Consider the following 14,086-nt stretch of genomic DNA (forward strand, 5'->3'; position numbering starts at 1 on the left):
TTCCAAGTAATTTGTATGAATAATACAAGTTTTTTACTGTGTCTGTGCATGTGTGTGTGTATGTATATACACACCTGGCTTGTTATGAGTGTAAGTATACTCAAGAGCTCAGATGTTCTGACTGGGTCTGTACTTCAGACAGCAGCTTCATTTTCTTGGCTGGAGGAGAATCCAGCTTTTGTGGAGATTTATGTGAATGATAAATTAAAGACCTTTCAGAAGGAGACAGTGAACATTGCTGTCAGTATCTTAATTTGTTAGAGTATTTATAGAATGTTTGATTACAGAAGTATTACAGGCTTATTTTAAGTGAACTTTAAAAAAGAAGTCACTGCTCAGCATGAACATTTTCCCAGCTCCTCTAGTACAGACCTTGTGTACTGTCTACTGACAATGGGAACAAAATGTAAATCACTTCAAACGTCTTGCATTACTCTGCGTCTTGAGCACCATGAATTGTGTCCTTCTACAGTCAAGGGATTGGCCTAAGGTAATATTTTAGAAAACAAAGAATTTTGCAGTGTGTTTTTGACCTGTAACAGCACATGGATGGTGTATTCATGCTTTTCTCTGGGGTCCTGAGGATTAGAGTTACATGACAAACGCTGAGATTTCCATGTAACGGGATGATCCCAGAAGCACTGACTAAAACCAGCACATAGCCTCGGACTGGAAATAAAATCAGAAAAGTTGGCAACACCAGGCTGGTGCAGGTATTCAGGTTCTTGTGCAATGGGCGTTGCATAAATATGCAGAAAGGACCTGATGTTCAGAGATGCTGAACACCTGCTGCTGCTTCTGACTTCTGCATGGGTTGTTGGTGTTCCCTAAAAAGCGATCCGTAATGTTTCTCCCTAAGCTAAGGGAGATGGGGGGAATTGGAGATACAGGGGAAATGAAAATACTGTCAGTTTCATGCATCTGAACATAAATTATGGTTTGACTGGGGAAGGGGGAAGAAAAGCAAGTAAAAGCCTGAAATGGTAATGGTCACTGGGAAATAGACATTAGAAGTAATAGAAATCGTGCTGCTAAAGCAGTGTAAAAAAATGTTTTGTTTGCAAGCACAGAAGAAAAGAAGGGCTGAAATACAATGCAATATCCTGGATGTGTTCGAGGGATCACAGCTGCTCTGTGACTGTCTTTTGATTCTGTACGGAGCTGAGGGAAACCCAGAATTCATCTTATAACTGCTGCAGTGAACAAAGCAGGGAAATGCCCAAACCAAAGGAAAAAAAATAAAATAAAATCCCCCCAAATTCCCCCCTGACCCCCCCCCAAAAAAAAAAAAATCAACTGCAAAAGAAGAATAAAGGAAGTTTCTAAAATAGGAATATGAGACAGAATCCCTTTCTAGGTTTATGCAAAGTCTATAAAAAGTGGATACCTAAAAATACAACCAAATGTTCCTTCGACAAATCAGCCATGGGTGATTTGTGCATCCCAGCTGTAAAGCTTTGTAAATAATGAAGTTTTCAATGTGCTTTTAAAAGTCTCTAAGGATACTGCAGACCTATCAGCTGTCAAAATAGCATTCCCCAGCTTGTGCACAGCTTTAACAAATGCTCTTGCACCTGCCAAATCTAATTGCACAAGAGGAACCACCAGCTGACCAGAGTGAAAAGAAAGGAGGAAGCAGATCAACAAAAAGGGGCAAGCTTGTCTGCTAGATATGAATTCATGGGATGGGGAGATGGGCACTGTAGCTTAAAAGGAGACCTAAAAACCTAACCTATGCTAGGTAGAACTCTCTTGACTTCAGTGCTTTTATATGAACTGGTGCTATCTCCTGGCATTGTAGGAATGAGGAAGTTCAAATGCTGGATTTTTTCTTAGCCTTGTTGTGAAGGTATGGAATAAATGGAAATTGGTGGTACTGTTCGTAGACTGGCACAGTTGAGTTCAATCCTAGATTCAGATGCCATTGGTGGTAAGTTAAGATTTTTCACAGCCAGGAGCAAGTGCACATGGACTTACAGTCTCAGAGAGGATGTGTGTGTGAAGGGGTAGATGTGAACGCACAGAGCAGACAAATTCAGCCATTATCTACTCCTTAAATAATAGGAATGGCAACTACAAAGCGTAGTCCAAGTTGATAAAGGGAAAATAACTTCATGAGTGATTTTTGCTGTTAGCATTAACAACACCTTTTGGGAATGCTGCATGACATGCGTGACACCTCAGCTGATCACAGTCCAAGCCTGGATTGGAAAAATTTCACATGGGCTCCTCTTGTTTGCATTATGTGATTACACAAATTTTTACATAGATGATATTAAAACACAAAATGTACATGTTTTTCTTATCTGTTATTGGATGCATCGCCGTTTCCAAGACTCCTGCTAGATAAATCTGATTTTTGGCATTGATTTTGAGAACTATTGAGTGTCTGGTTTGAGAAATTCATGCTTTCTCCAACCTATTGGAAGGGGGAAACTGTCAGCATGAGAGATGCAGACCATTTGCAGAGGGGAGATTGCTTGGTCTCTGTGAAGCCGCTGAGAGGCATAGAGAGCTGCTGGCTGTAACATGTGAGTGTCCTGGGCTGCTCTCTGCTCCTGCACTGCTTCTTTTTGTGAAGCCTGGGAGAATAGAAAGGAGCCACTGCAGCGTGAAGAAGAGCTTGTTATCTCTTCATTGCTCCAGATGCTTGAGGCACCTAGTACAAACAACAGATAAAAAAAGTTTATATGAAAAATGACTTGTGCATTGTCTCTAGGTGCTACTACAAGCAGGCACTATGCCTGCCTTCACCTGGAATCTGCCTGTTTCCAGGGAGACATGGAAAAAGGATAACAGAGCTTAACTGGTCCTTAGGAGGATCCTTCCTGAGAATCAGTCTGATCAAGTGGGTGGCATCACTGCCCATGGCAGGGGATTGGAATGAGGTGATCTTTAATGTCCCTTCCAACCCAAACCATTCTGTCATTCTGTGAATCAGCACAAGACTGAGTAATGCAGAGGACAGAGTTTCTCCAGCTGCCACTGACTTCAGTGTAAATACACAGCTGTTTTACATTTTAGTTTGCCAACTGTGATTCAAAGCTACTCAGTTTCACAGTGATTTTTTCTCTCTAGTTAAGTCTTCTCCTTCACAAGAATCAACTTGGATGACTGATTTCAAAATAAAGGCGATGTGATCCATCCTAGAGAAACCAGGTACAAATGCTCTGTGGGGGCAGGTGTGAGGCAAGGGCTCTTAGCTTGTAAAAGACCTTTGTCAACTCTTACACCACAGAAGATAAAGCAGTGTAATTGGTAAGGGCATGTTAAAAGCCAGTGGAAAAGAGATCAAATATGGACAGAAAACCAGATGCTGCACTTACACGTTGATAAAGTGCCATCGTTCATACTTGACATAGCAGTGACCTAAAGAGCACTATTGTGTTCTTAAAAGCTTAATCCTGAACTGGCGGCTCTCTGGAAACACAAACTTTCACTCAGCCACTGGTAATTCAGGGAAAAGAACAAGTTTTTACTACATATATTTGTATTACTACAGAGCCTAGACATTAGACTTATTTTGTGCAGGGTGTGAGGAAGGCACAAAATGTGAGACTGGATCTTTTTGAGTGATCTGACCTGAGCAGAGGACATGAGGAAAATGGGGACACAAAGAGGTAAACTAGCACAATCAAGGTCAGTGGCAAAGTCAGTAGTAAAAGCCATGGTCTGCAGAGATCCAGTCCAGAATACTTTCTCTTGGACTGCATGTTGTATTTAAAAGGGGACTCAGAGCATTGCTCAAATATTATTCATCCAAATGAATCCACTCTGGAGAGGCTGACTAGTGGGTTACATGGTGGGAACAGTAGAATATTGCTAAATAATTAAAAAAAAATAATCTCAGAAAATGCCCCAATGAATCTGTAATTGTCTTTCTTCCTTTCTTCCTTATTGGTGGCATAGCCAAATATTTAAATCAATGTGATAAAGACATTTCATTTCCTTTAATGAGATGCTTTTTGGGCTAATTCTGTTGGCTACCAAGCTATAGGCTTAGATATTTCTTGTAAGTTACATGTTCATTAGGCGTATATATTTGCCAGGTGATATATAAGTTCCTTTCAGTAATATTCTACTGCAACTTCCTTCACAGGGTAGGTGGTCCTTTCAAAGTCTAGAACTGCTGAAATATATCTTAATTTATGTATCTGTGATCCTACAGAGAGCCTGAATCAACTTCTTTGCCTCCTGGCTTCACTGCTCCGCAGGAGTAGCAACCTTGAATTAAAACCTTTAGATACTCAAACTACAAGTAAATGGTAGAAATGCACAGACCTAGTAAAGGGAATGGAAAGGGTTTTTTTGATATGTTCAGTTGAACATTGTTTCCATATAGGGGAGTTATTCTGGAGTGTTTTTGCTGGGTTTGAACAATATGTATTTGATTCCACCTCTAAATATGAATGAATACAGATATGAATTAGGAGTTTACAGGCACCTAGTAGGCTATTAGATGTGGGGGTGTTAAAATAACTGAGCTTTTTAAGTAGCATGAAAACCATATGTAACTTATAATGTCTCAACAACTTGAATGAGCTGCCTTATGTGACATTTTGATCCATGATTTTTGGGGTGCCAGTGTTGATTATAGTTGGTTAATGCAGTGTAGGATGAAATACATGGCCTTGAACAATAACCTTCACTTTTCATATGTAAAATAATGCTGTAATTCTATCATTCTTAAAAGCCAATTACAATGTCCTTTGTTCTTTACTGCTGCCAGGAGTTTTTGGAGCATAAAATTGTGGAGGATGTTATTGTTTGATAACAGGGCATATGAAAGGCAAACTTATTTCTGAACCTTCTCAAGGCATGGTGGAGGTCTTTGAGCAAATACCTGCAGACTCCAATCACTTCTTAAAGTCTGTCTCATCTATTGAATTTCATGGCAGCTTGCCATGTGAAAGTATGCTGATAAACGCTAGAAGGAGGCTGAATACACATGGAAAAATGTACACAACAAGAGAGTTTTGGGGTGGGGGAGATAGTATGAGCTGTTTGAAAGCAGTCACTGAACAGCAGACTTAAACATCTTGTGAGGGGTGAGCATTTAATAGAGACTCTGTCTTGCTTTTCTCATCTAGTGAGTTTGATTTCAGGGCATGCTTAAGCAGCTTTGTCAGTGGGATAGCACTGGCATCCCTTCAGTGATATGTGCAGGCTTAAAATAGCTGTTCCTAAGGTGCTTCTGAAATGAAATTTCTGAAAAGAAAATGAAAAGCTAAATACACTCTGTGAGGCTCCAGAGAACAAGGCTTAAGTAAGCTGCATGAATGTGGAGATTTCCCTCTGTCCATTTATCATGTCAAAATTCTCAAAAGTATTTATTTTTAGAGGCCAGCCCTGTGAAATTTATAGCATGCTTCTTCCCTTCAGTCTTAGTCTGAGTCAGAGAGCTGAACAGTACTTTTTTTTTTATCATGCAAGTTGTTAATTGAATGGTTAATATCCCAGCATGATTTTTCATGCCCTCTGAACTCTAGCAACACAAAAAAAGTGAGCTACTAATCATTTGGATAAAGTGGATTCATAAAACGTGGGTTATACACTGTATATCTTAATCCAGAAATTGTGGCTGCTACTAATCTTAATTATTTCTCCTCTAGTTTTAAATGATGGGTGGCTCTTTTAAAATTTATTTTCCTTTACAGCTTACATGGTGAAGACGCTGATATAAAATGAGATCGAACATGAATAAATGTGGTACTTTCTGTGATACATCCTGAGATATTTGGTCTCTGACACCATGTTGATATTGAGTAGTGAAATGAAAAAGTGCACAGTTAGCTGGTGGGTACTTGCAAACAGAACCTGTGCTAAAGTACTAAAAGCTTTCTAATGGTTTCTAGCTCCTTCTAAAGTATACCTATTGAGTGATTAAAAAAAGGCGAAGTATAATGCAATCCATACATGTGAATTTTCCATGCACCTAATTTGCATTTCTAAAAGTCTACAAAGCTGAAAATCATTACCTTCTGTAGTTGCAGTAACCCACGTTGTTGAGGGCTGCCAACAGAAGAGCTGGTGTTAAAAGACTAATCATGTCTTGATATCATAACACACCCACAGTATGCCAAGTCAAGAGGGGAGAAATTCAGAATCCATGGGAGTCGATGGTGATTTCCCCACTAACTCTAATGAGATGAGAATTGTCTTCAGGAGAGAAAATAGGGCTGCTGCTACACTGAGAGCTTTTGTTTATTATTCCTGGAGGTTTTCTGTTCTAACCTTTCTCCATACCTCAGAGGAGGTTTTCTGAGTGTTTTTAACACTTGTTCGACCAAACTCATATGTTCTGAAAATTAGGGTTATATAGCATTAGTAAGTCCAGCTCAAGATGTTAGAGACAATTAAAAAAAATCTGCTTCTGGTGACATGAAAATTGCTTTAAATTTCATGGGCTGTATTGCGCATTTAAGATCTGAATTAGTTTAGCAGTACAGAGAATTAAAATGTCTAAGAACACAGGGGATTATGTCAAAGTGGAAATAGAAAAGACTTGTACTGAACCACTGCTCCTCAAAGGGCTTTTCTCTAAAGTATACGCTCATGTTGGACTTGGAGGGCAGCATTTTACCTGGATAGACCAACAGCCTATGCTGAAAGTGAGGAGAACAGAAACCACACACCAAATGGTTGGAGAAAGCAGCAGGAAGAAAGAGAAGACACCAGCGGAGCTGGCAGCAAAATGGGTGACCTGGCATCGTTTGTCTGACAATTGGTTGTTCTGAGGAGACCTGCCAGAGGTACAGACACTGCAAGAGGGACTGCGTAACCTCAAATTACTGTGGGAAGGAAGACAAATACTCATATAGGTATAAAACAAGGCTATTCAAGATCTGCTTTCTCAGTTCTGCTTCTGTGATACAGTGGAGATGAAGACCTTCTGGAAAGCCAACATGGGTTGCTGGTTGGCCTTTGAAAGGAGATGTTACCATTAGCTTCTGGTGATCGGTCCATGATAGCAAATCAAAGGTCAAGTGATCAGAAAAGAATTAATGTAGAAAATGGGATGTGAAGATGACGAATGTCCAGATGAAGGATGACCGTGCTTACTGGGGTGGGACATAAACCTATTCAGGACCAGGTTAATGTGCTGCTCAGCTATCTCTGTGGGGATGTTGTCCTCTGGGGCAGAGGGAGGGCAAATGGGTGGGGTGCCAAGAGGCACAGCCATCACCGTCCACCTCACCAAAAATGTGTGCCAGGACTCTTACGAGTCCCTTTTAAAAGCACTGCTCCAAACTTCTAATTTGTTTCTTCTTTACCTGCTTTTTATGTGCAATCACCTGCAGCTATTTGTGTGAATAAAGTCCAGTAAGTTCATGTGGGTCTTAAACCTCCTTTTTTAAGCCGTGGTACTGCTTTTTGGTTTGTGTAATTAAGATCTAAAACTGGCACTGTGCTGAATCTTTCTGAGAGTGACACTTTTTTTTTTAAGATGAATTTTAACTATGTTAATTACATCTACATTTGTTATAAGAAATCATAGTTTACTGTAAATTATTTTTTTTATAAATTAATAATTATGCAGGATTGTCATAAATATTAACATAAAGAGCTTACAAATGGATTGTTGATTTTTATTAAGAAATGTATAATGAAGATCTTTTTGAGATGCTTTCAACATATATGTATTTACAGCACACTAGTGTATTTATAAAATACATAAAACATTTTGTAGTCAGATGGTACTTGCAGTCATGAGCAAGCAGAGATAGACAACTGCTATGTTATAAAAACTAATCTATGAGGGATTGTAAAAAGCTTTTATTTAAATGTTAGAAATGGATAATTTCTGTTTAAAGCTGAGTTTATTGGATAACTGTTCTGTGCTACTTACAGACTATTCTAAAACATTATCAGGGATGACAGAGAAAGGCCTGTCTAATTGACAGTATGACTAGCTGCTCTGTTACCTGTAGGTGGTCATTTAAAGTTCTTAACAAACATTCAAGCCTTTTGGAGAGTAATTGACTTACAATATTACTGACAAAAGCAAAAATGCATCAGAAAACGTCCGATCTAAAAATCAATTGTTTGCAACTCAGGTAATTGTATTATTCATTGCCCCTATCATGAAGCTATACCATTTTTTCATCTCTGCTTCTGATAAAGTCCCCTTCTGAGTCCATGGCTAAATGTATATAAATCAAACATGAGCAGAGCTCTCATAGTTTGACACTGTTTAGTTTTGAGGAAATATATATTAAGCTGCTTTGGTTCAAGTAAAACCATATATTGTATTTACTGTTGTTAAAATACTGCACAATGGAAGGTAGTGGAAATAGTTTTATTCCCGCTCGGGTTTTTCAAAAAATGCTTATGTTTTAGATTCTCTGTCTCTCAGCTTGCCCTTATAAATAGATTTCAGAGCACATTTGATATGAGTTTCTCTCTCTTCTGTAAATAACCAAGAGAAGTGTCAGAATCAGTTCAAGTTTTGGTGAAAGCTTATAAATTATTACTCAGTTTCTGATAGCAGGCTGCTTTTATCTAATTACTCATTTTCTTTTAAAAATATTTGAGTCTGTAAAAGCAATCATGGTAAGAGGTGCAGACACTTTATGGTATTAGAGATATAAATCACATTCTCCACATAGAAACAAACTTTCTTAGGTTGTGGTCTCTGGATCAACAGCAATCCCCTGGGGCCTTTCTCAGCTGACTCTACACTGACATCTTTCTGTCAGAAGGAAAGTAAAGTATCCATCTAGAAAGGCCACGCCAGCCCTACATGAGAAAACCACGGTGCTAAGAGGACGGCAGTGCTGTGACAGCTGGTGACTCGATGACAAGAGATGGGGGAGGCTGCCAACAAGCGTGGCTGGAGCTGGGCACAAAACTTCCTGTGGGGAAGTGTTTCAGCCGAGCAGCAGATCTCAGCAAACAAGCCCTTCAGAGAAATAATTTGTTTTGGACAAAATTCTGAGGCAATCTAAGCTGGGTGGTGGCAAAACCCATCTAACTTTGTGCCAGCCTGACTGGGCCTGGCTTTGCTTTTGGCCACCCCAGGCTTCCCAGACGCAGGACTCTGGAAGAGGCTGTGCCGCAGCAGCCCAGGGAGGGGGCTGCGGAAACCCTGGGGTTTCGGAGGCCAGGGCACTCAGCCAGCTGGCCTGCCTTGGGCTGGGGCTGCCTCGTAATTTGGAAACACTTCCTTGCTGCGTGACTTCGTTCTGATTTGGAATGAAACCAAAAAGCCAAATATTTTGTGGAACCGTTTCCTTCTGCGGAGCAGAAACCTTTCCTGTCTCTGAAGCTGTCGTTACACAGAGGCAAGCATTCACTTGCAGTCACCCCTGATATGAGACTCCAGCGATGGGAGTGAAGCTCAACATCCGTAAGTGAGACCGTGAGCTGAAGACTGCCACTTTTTGGGGTATGGAAGAAAACCCCTAAGCCCTGGTACTTTATTTTGGGGTTGTGTGTGTGAACAGCCATGAAAACCTCCTAGGATCAAGGGCATAAAGGAAGCAGAGCAAAGATTCAGGTTTTGGCTCCATATTATGTGTAGCTGCTCTATGAGTTGTGGCAAACACAAGCGTGTGGAACCTGTGGGAGCAGGGCCATGCCAGTAACTGATGGCTGGATGCTGGATCTCACCGCTGTCTGAGAGCAGCAGCTGAGCAGGAGAGCTAGGATCTGTTCCAGCCTTGCAGGTTTTCACTGAGATGGGACCGTTTAGGGAATCAAAGGGAAAAACATTGCAATCAGTTTTCAATCAGTTTCAAATGCAAGCTTGCTGGAGAAGATGCTTCATGTAGTTTCATGCAGTTTGAGGTGAGGGTGGACTGTTTGCTCATTGTTGTAAACTCCATAAAGCTGTCCTTCTGGTGCAGGAATGTAACACATGCTGTGATGACAAAAGCAGTGCGCGTGGATGGTCTGGTCACTAGTGGGGATGCAATATGGTTGAATACAAAGACAAAAACCCATTATGGCAGTGTCACTCAGCAACAAGTCCTTTTAGTAACTGGAAAGAATACCTACAAAATGCATAAACTGCCCGCGGTTTATATCTCCCTAGTTCAGACAGTGCCTCAGAAAAGAAATGAAGTTCTAGCTGCACAGGGTAAATTGTTTGCCTTGCTTTAGTGAGGGCTGAACAGAACTAATCTATAAACTACTATAAATGTTGCCTTGCAAAGGGAGAATCATTTGAAAAAATAATGTGTTTTTATCTGAGGTCTTTTTTATGTAAGCAGGTTATATTACTTTGTGGTTTGTTTCTGCCACCATCAGCTGTGTTACACGAGGCTTGAGGGCTACAATACTCTTCCCTGGAAGATTTCCTTTGCTTGCATGTCTCTGAGCATCATATCTTTTATAAGCAATCATATTTAGTGAAAAAAAAAAAAAGTAATCCCCATGCAATGCAACTGGAATTCCTTTCCTCAGCCATTACAGGGCAAAGGTTTCCAGGTGAGATGCTGTCTCCTGCCTGCCTATCTGTTGGCTGGAGGGTTACAAGAGTATACCTAACTGATGTTCTGTCTTGGATGTTGATGTGCTTACACTGCACATGTCAACTGTGCAGACATGCAGTCCTAGTCAAAATTAACCAGAATGAATTAGCAATTTAGCTTTCCTAAAAGTCACATCCACATTCTGTGTTAAGGCTTTTTTCCATTAGCTTGGCTACTGATAAATGAAAACAGTGTTGTGTCTGCATACTAACACCTCTAGCTATTGCTGTATCAGGATTGATTCTGATTTTTTTTTTCATTGTAGCTTTTATTGTAACACACAGCTGATAATTTGGGTATGTGCTCGGCAATATTCATTTCAGGTTAGCCAGAGGTTACTTAATTATTGTGAAACTAAATCTGGAGCCCCAAGCTCCAGACTGTGATGGGATTTTTATGATGGACAGTTGCATCCAAATGCTTGACTTTTGGTGGCATGAGTTTGACATGATTCCATTAGGTTTGATTTTGTGCCTTTCTTAAAATCGCTGCCACTAGATTTAGCTCGTTTAGGTAACAGGGACTGATGGTTTGAGCTCAGGTTATTTTGGTCACCCTGCAGCAGATGTAGACATGTCAGAGCGAAAGCTCTGATCCCACAGTACTGATCTGCCCAGGACATGTCTGCCTTTTTGATGTACAAAGGATTTGTGTGACGGGATCCATGTCACACCTGGTCTCAGAAGCATTAAACTCACACCTGCACAGCTCGGTGGAGCAATGTGATTGCCACAGTGACCATTAGATCTCTGTTGCCTACAACTAGCCTTGTTTCTGAAGGGAAGGTTTAATGTTGGCGTTGTATGGAAATCTTGACTATCCAACTCAGGGCCTTGCGTGCTTTCTTCCACCTGGAAAGCAGAAGATAATATCTTTTCTGAGGCCTTTGTTACAGGCACCTGAGAGCAGTCTCCTTTGTTTCTTTATCCTGCCTGGGGACTGGTCAGTGCCCCTAGGGAATGGATTACAGAAACCTACAGTGGTTTGGGGGCACTGATTCTTTAGTTTGGGCTAATGAATTCAGGAACATGAGCTGCTTGGGTGGAGAGAAAGCTAATTCAAAATCCCTCCAAATTCATGTTTTTATGCACTGGAGGAGAGCCATGGGGACAACCACCAGAACGGGTGAAGCAACAACTTGGTTTCAGAGCTAAAATGAGAGGCTGTAAAGGACAGGTGGCCACAGCCAGTCTGTCCCTGTCTGAGGGGTGGATGTTGCTGAAGCTGCTCTCATTGTGCAGAGGAAGAAGAGCCATGAGCCCGTGCCAGAGGAACGGGTGGGAAAAATCAGTCAAGAAAGAAATTACAAGCAAAAAGGCAACAAAATGAGAGGGCTCCTGGCCAGGCTCTCTAAGGCAGATGGCACTGTTGGTTACAACAGCTGCAACTGAAAATCCAGGAGAAACAGGGGTAGCTGACAAATATTTAAAGATTGCTACCAACTGTTGAGCCCAAATGATATCTCCTTCTCTACAAAGGAGAGAAAGCTTTGCACGGGGACTCTACCTTCTCTTCATCATTACTTGGCAAAGATGCGATTTAGACACTGCTAGAAGGGTCAAACTCCTGAATGCCAGCAGTGTGTTATCCTGCAGCAAGATCCTTAAGCCCTGATGGATTTGCAGCCTCCTCTCAATTTCTTTTGTAAAGCAGGTGAGATGTTGCATGCTCATTCATCTGGCTGTGCAGCCTGATGGGCTTCTTGCTGCTGTTTTGGCAGAGTGGTTGTAGCTCATCTGGTCAGGTGGGGAGGGAGAAGTGGCCCTGCGTGACGTGCAGGGCTCTTCCACATTGAGTACTGCTTCCAGGCCCCTTGCTTGCTCCATTTGCCTCCCAAATGCAGTTAATGCTGCAGAGCTGTCCTTTGAAACCGGCACTTTCCTCAGCTTGATCTTTGCTGCTCCTGCATGCTGTTTGACCCAGCAAACTTGGCCAGAGCAGTCTGGCCTTTACTCTGCCCCTTGCAGGTGCTCAGCTTGCTAAGGAAGCTGGACTCCTCTGGCGACAAAGGCACAGGTCTGTGCCCACTCTTACCAGGTGCTTTTCTCTGCTGATAAATTTGGCTTCAGCCTCCGGTAATCCTCTTCCCCTAGGAACACTTTATTTTTATTCACAATTGGAAATAGGAGTGTAACCGCCAGTGTTTGAGGTACCCGCTCTAAATGCGTGAGGACTTTCACCCAAAGGAGTGCTCGTGAATGTATTGTTTTCTACCCATAAGCTGTCGGTAGGAGAGAGATTTTATTAAATTTCTGCTGGGTTCCCACACAATTCTTAAATGGCAGAAAAATAGATCAATATTGGGAATTTATCTTCCCTTCCTAATCCCGTTGTGTTGTTGTTTCATCTGAAACTTAGAAAATATACTTCACCTGAGTTAGAGAGGCAAGCAACTGAGTTTTGATGAATCTGTGGGTGACTGCTAAGAAGGAATGGGAAGCATAGGAAACACTTTAAGCAGTTGTGATGGTAACCTTTTTTTTTTTTATCTTATATCTAAAGGTGATGACTAAATATGTCGTTGAATTCATCCATGTGAATCCTAATAAGTACATCAGAGCACAAAGGGATATCAGAGGACAGAGCTGGTCACTGGCAAGAGTGAGGCGGGTACTGCAGTGTGCCAAGGTGAGAAATATTAGGGCAAGATTATCTTTCCTGTCATGTACTTGCCAAGCTGTAGCTCTTGCTTAGGCTGGTGCTCTAGGTTTGATGTTGCTTTCTCCCTTACACACAGTGAAGTGCAAATTTTGTGTGGATAAAGCAGGTCATGAAATTGTGTAAGCAAACCAACTCATTGGTTAAGTCTATGCAATATTTTGGAGTCTGAGCTTGCCCGGTTTCTTCTTGAGGAGAAGGAAAACAGTTCTCCTTTCATCAGCATCCTACTTTGCTGATGCTGGAGCAGTGGAGAGCTCGGCTGGCAGCTCTGTGGCTGCTCAGAGCAGTGGATGGGAAAGCAGCTGCTCCGGGGCTGCTTCCTGGGGGTTTGTCATGATGTTACCAACTCAGTGTCCCAACAGGTCTGCGGGAAGCTGCATGCGGAAAGGAAAAGCAGCATCCACAGCTAAGAGCACAGGGTGGGTCCAGCCCCAGGTTAACACTAGCACAACTGCAGCTTGCAGCTTGCCTGTGCTGCTTCTGTAGCTCAAATGCACCCAGAAATGCAGAGGTGCAAAAGCTTACACACACACAGCAGTTGTGAAAAGCCTTTGGGAAAAATTACCTTCCTAGAAGAATTAAGATTAGTATTGAACATTTGTACTGCAGCAGTTGATTGAAGCCAGGCCTTTTACTGTGGAAAACACTTTCCAAAACTGTGATGAAGTCTTCATTCCTGCCCCAGTGGGCTGTAAGGTAAAACACACGAGACTTTCTCTTGTCAGCGTAGTCATTCTCTCCCATTCTTGATGTTTCACAGGGACAGGCTGTGCGATGCTGCCTGCTAGGGCAGCAAACTTCAGTCTGTGTTGTCTTCCTCTGTACCTGATCACAGCAAGTGAAGGAGAGTGTGGGGTACCAAGCATGGGTGGGCTGTACCTAGCTGGTGGTCACCTGCCACTGCCATTACTGCCCGCCCGCTGCAGTTGGCAGTGACATTGACAAACTGA

General features: G+C 41.8%; 1 protein-coding gene across 1 annotated transcript in view; it reads left to right on the plus strand.

Moving 5' to 3' along the window:
* The first annotated feature begins 9,311 nt into the window (after positions 1–9,311).
* The window catches only part of LRRC3B (leucine rich repeat containing 3B), a 212,321-nt gene continuing 207,546 nt past the window's right edge, over positions 9,312–14,086 (plus strand). The window contains exon 1 of the mRNA XM_050708875.1: positions 9,312–9,388. The gene's annotated coding sequence lies outside the window, so the exon portion shown is untranslated. The remainder of the gene's footprint in view (positions 9,389–14,086) is intronic.

Source organism: Cygnus atratus, chromosome 2 (assembly GCF_013377495.2).
Source record: "Cygnus atratus isolate AKBS03 ecotype Queensland, Australia chromosome 2, CAtr_DNAZoo_HiC_assembly, whole genome shotgun sequence".
Lineage (NCBI taxonomy): Eukaryota > Metazoa > Chordata > Aves > Anseriformes > Anatidae > Cygnus > Cygnus atratus.